The sequence below is a fragment of the Montipora foliosa genome, chromosome 1, assembly GCF_036669935.1.
Source record: "Montipora foliosa isolate CH-2021 chromosome 1, ASM3666993v2, whole genome shotgun sequence".
Classification (NCBI taxonomy): Eukaryota; Metazoa; Cnidaria; class Anthozoa; order Scleractinia; family Acroporidae; genus Montipora; species Montipora foliosa.
The window spans coordinates 4,884,887-4,889,835 of NC_090869.1; the positions used below are offsets into that span (position 1 = coordinate 4,884,887).

The 4,949-nt window shown below is 41.0% G+C and overlaps 1 protein-coding gene across 1 annotated transcript in view; it reads left to right on the forward strand.

The window, feature by feature from the left end:
• Nucleotides 1-1,001: 1,001 nt before the first annotated feature.
• The window catches only part of LOC138008596 (alpha-glucosidase 2-like), a 29,806-nt gene continuing 25,858 nt past the window's right edge, over nucleotides 1,002-4,949 (forward strand). The window contains exon 1 of the mRNA XM_068855924.1: nucleotides 1,002-1,081. The gene's annotated coding sequence lies outside the window, so the exon portion shown is untranslated. The remainder of the gene's footprint in view (nucleotides 1,082-4,949) is intronic.

The window sequence follows — 4,949 nt, forward strand, 5'->3', positions numbered from 1 at the left end:
CAGAAAAAGGAAACAAAATGGGTTTTGAAGAACATGGCTCTTGTCATCACTGATACAGCAGAAATTGGAAACAGTGCCAAGATTCAAGTCCTGGTCTGTATGGGAACTCTCAGTCACACTTGATAGAGAGGGTGAACTAAAATTGTTGGCCGCGTTGCAATTGGCAATAGATAATCAATCATGTGCTACTCGCATTTAGAACCTTCAGTAAGGTATATATGCGAAAGCTAGTGCACTTTAAAGAATTGGTAAATTTCATGGATAGTATTACTGCTGTACGAATGCCGTACGAAGAATTCATCAGCCCTACATACTTCCCTATATTTAGCTTATTGTTTGCCTCTTTTTGTAGGGCTGTCTAAAAGCATTACGGACTTTACCTGGGAAAACCCAAATTATCTGGTGCGCTTATCTGCGCTTGTCTTCCGTAGCCGTCACTTCACAACCTGAAAAGGGGATACTGCCGTTGCTTTATAACGTGAGTATTAACATTCCATTTTCTCAACCTTGTTTCTCCAAGTATTTGATTTCAAGGATGAGGGTAACCGTTAATTTCAATTAACTCCCTGAAGAAGTCAGAGCGTGCCTATTTTGGTCTTCCCAAACGGAAAATTTCCGGAGAAAACGGGATTTCTTGAAAGGTCGTCCACAATTCCCAAACGGAATTTCCAAACGGAAGAACGTGTTTACCGTTTGCATTCCTCCATGATTTTGCCTCCCTCCAGACTCTCTCGGTAAATTTGAACAAATTTTGTAAATGGAACTCGCCGATCCCAACTAAATTTCCCATTCGGGAGTTTTTGCTTACCATTTGAACAAACCTACTACCAGCCGGTTTCTGCTTGTAAATGGTAAACAACCGGGGTGTTTATTTTCCCCCGGCGAAACGCAACAACAAGCACCGCCCCGGGCATCACCCATATGTTTGTAACATCTCCCCCCTACTCGGCCACCTCCAATCACAGAACGTTTTGGCCTATTTATTCAAGGCGAAGGCTCTTCAAAGACAGTCACGGAACTTTTAGTCGTCTGAATATTCCTGTTTATTTCCACCTCTTATTCACGAGCTACAGACTTGCAGGTAAGCCCATCACCACTATTGTTACCAAGCCGTTTGGGGTTTTTTATGTCTTTTTTAGGAAGCTAAGATATCATTTTAAGACTTAACTGATTAGAGTGTAATGTGAAGTGCTAGTTTTGTACCCCATATGAACCATGTGAGCGTAAGCCCTACTAATGGAAATGGGCCCACACAAGGGCAGAGAAAAACTATGACCAGGGTGAGAATTGAACCCACGACCTTCGGGTTAGATCACCGCTGCTCTACCGACTGAGCTACAAGGTCAAAAGGGAGCAAGTGGTGGGAACTGAAGTGTTAAGGCTTGCCTTGCAGTCACGTGAGCAATATATATTTTTCTCCATTTGCTACACTGGATTAGCGTTCGTATCGAAACCGCCCTTTCGATGCTCTGTAGTTCAAAGGCTCGTGTTTTATTTTTTTCCGAAACGTAAAATCGGTCAAGGAAATGTTGCACCTTGAACAACAAGCGTTAGACACCGCTTCGCTGAACCGATAGCCTGTAACATCAGGGTATCAATGGGAGTCGATTCTTTTTGCAAATACTTGGCTGCGTGTATTTCGCTTACGGAAACAAACGATTGAATTAAATTGCTGGTAGAAAGAAACATCTTGAAACGATTTTTGGCTATCAATACATATGACGAGCCAGAACAAGTTTATGATGAAAATAGTTTTCCGAAAATTGCAAGTCTTACTGAATATGATATGGGATTTAGTACAAAAATAAACCAAATCGATACTTTTGCCTCAGGGTTGAGATGGCACTTTTGCATGTAATTGGTGGAGGTCGTTAGAACAATAGGAGCGGCCTCAGCTGCCTGAATTATATCAAATGAAGCTGTGATTTTCAGACGTTATCTCCTTTACAAACAGATTCCAATGTTGTCGTGCGCCTGTTCAGAGAGGTTGCCTATTTACCAAGTTGGGATTTTGAGTTGGATTTTCGAGTTGGTCAGTGTAAAATGCAGACTTAATGCCCCGTTCACACCGAACCTTGACCATGTTTTAAACCTGTTTAGTTAAACACGGTTTCAAAGTGTTTTCTTGTTAAATCATGTGTACTGGTTTAAGTCGACTGCAAATTTAGCACAGATAAAAGCACGCATTGAAACTTACTCGAATCTTATGTAAAAGCCAGTCCTAGATTTTCTTTGACTGATTTTCATTTTATTAAACCCAGGTTCATTAAACATGTCTTGTTGGTGTGAATAGGATATAGGGCTACAATGTAACTGTTGAAAAGGCCTAAACCCTTTAGAAGAACCGTAATGAACAGTTAAGCTTAAATACTGTTTTATGCCTAATTACCCCTAAGGTTACGGCTTTTCTAAAGGGTTTGGATTTTGGCAAAAGTGGTATTATAACCTTATGCCCCATTCACACCAAACCTTAAACATATTTAGTTAAACAAGGTTTCAAAGTGTTTTCGTTTTAAATCATGTTTAATAACTTTTGTCGACTACGAATTTAGCACAGGTCAAAGCATGTGTTGAAACAAACCTGAATCTCATGGAAAAGCCAGTCCTACACTTTTCTGTGACTTATTTTTATTTTGTTAAACCAAGTTTAATTAAACATGTCTTGTTGGTGTGAATGGGGTATAAGTCTACATTTTTACCCCTGGTCTGCAGTCTTCATCTTACACTGACCAACTCGAAAATCCATCTTGAAATCCTAACTCGAAAATTAGTCTGCCTCGATCTATCACTGAGGCCCTCCCAGGGAAAATCCTTGTTCCCTTTAAATATTTGCTTGTGTTCCCTTGTTCCTCAAATTATTTTCAAACTTGTTCCCGGCTTTTTGATCCCTAAAATTGGTCAAAATTGTTTTTGTTCCTTTGTTCCCTAAAATAATTTGACATCGTTCCTCTGTTCCCCAGTTCAAATTAGCCATGTTCGATTTTTCCCCAAAACCCACCGGTGGGCCTCATCACTAATCGCAATGGTAAGGACAGAAAAGTGGCACAAGAGGTGATATCCGATTTTTACCACACTTTGACGTCTTCTGTGATCTATTACTAAACAGACGCACGGCAACATGTTTTCAGGATATAATAAAGAATTAAAATATACAGAAAGAAGCTTTTTTATTTCAAACTCTTTCTAAGGTGTTCGAAACCCGGGGGTGGAGGGTTCTTTAGGAATTTCTGGGTGGGGATGTCCCGCTGGGACCCTGGAACCCTTAGCCTATACCAGAGCTAGTTTCAGCTGCATTTTGCTACCCTATACGAGAGTAAACTCTCCAAATCACTCCTATCCTAGAGTAGCTGTTTTCCAGAAACTGAGGTCACTAGTACAGTCTAAAGCAAAGCCAAAATAAAACCTTATACCACAATCACTTCTTTCTTAAAAAAAGGATTTATTTATACTCGTCCAGTAATGCCAAGCACCTACGTACGCATTACCAAGACAATAAATTGTTTAATTTTAACCAGTATTAATACCGCCGATTTCCGTCTGAATCCCGATTTTTGACAGTTAATAATATCCAGTAGCGTTTTATGATGGTCATCTATCAACGCTGTTGAGGCTGAGTCGTGAAAATTTAAACTTGCCGATTTCATTTTTTTATATTTTTGAGTAGCAATTCCTGGTTTCCTTAGTCCGAGATAAAATCTTCAACCAACTGGTCAGTGTCTTGAAAAATACCCTATTCTAGACCCAAACACTCTGATTTATATACCCTATGCTAGAGTAAACTGCTTGAAAACCATACCCTTCACAGCGGCACATACCTATATAGCCCATATATAGCAGTACCCCCAAATTGCCCCGAAGCATAACCGACTCCTTAGGCGGTTAGGTTTAACGAGGGGTACATTGGGGTTTCCCAGTACCGCATTTCCGCACCAAAAATTGGCAAATATCGAAATACCGTGTTCGAAAACAGTTAAATACCGAAATCGAATTAATGTTCGACATTTTCTTCCCCATGTTGCTCTGCAGGCGGGGATTATCTTTGTCAGTACATCAAAAGGGAAAAACCGTAAATAACCACAACCAGGTTTTCTGAGCCCGCGAGACTGAGCACCCCCAACGAAAACCGCTGGTCAGCAACCCGGTTCTGGTCATTGCCAATCTCGTACCCAGAGTCCTCGGGCTTTTTGGCCAGCGGGTGAGCACCCGGAGAGACTCTGGGATAATCGACTCCATTTTCCCAGAAAACGTGGGTTCCGGTCTTATGACGTATGTTTGAGTTTAACCGGAAACAGACTGAGAGAAAACCGTAAACAGTAGAAATGGCGGGTTGAAAGTGTTCGAGAAACAAGAATTTTAGCCTTACACACAAAGAAACTGGAGAAATGATCATTGGCTTGCTGTAAGAGCAAGTGAAGATGAAACCTCTGACGCTTTCGGAAAGTGTATTTTTAGTGTTTCAGCGAACATTCCATCGTTCAGAATGCCATCGTGCAAGCAACACGATCGACAAATTTTTGTGGAAACGACGCAAATGTCCTCTTCTACTACGATTTGATGTTTCCGTAATTCTGAATGGCTTCGACAAGACCTTATTCCACGGATTTCTCCTCAAAGAGACTGATATAATGTTTTCCCACGGTACTTTTGCAACAGCAACTTTTGAGCAGCGTGGAAAAATTCCCGTCCATTGTAAGACATAATTCAAACCTCGTGTTTTTTTATTTCTGTGATTTATGTATTTCTGGGGTAGAAAAACACAAACAGCACTGAAACTTGTTTTAGATTTTGAATCTCCCTTCAAATTCTGGGGCTTCCGAATTACTTACCGACTTCCTGTCGGACTGCCATTGTTACGCAAGCGGCCAATCAAAAATATAGTTCAAGTCGATTATCCCAGAGTCTCTCCGGGCGCTCACCCGCTGACCAAGAAGCCCGAGGACTCTGGGTAC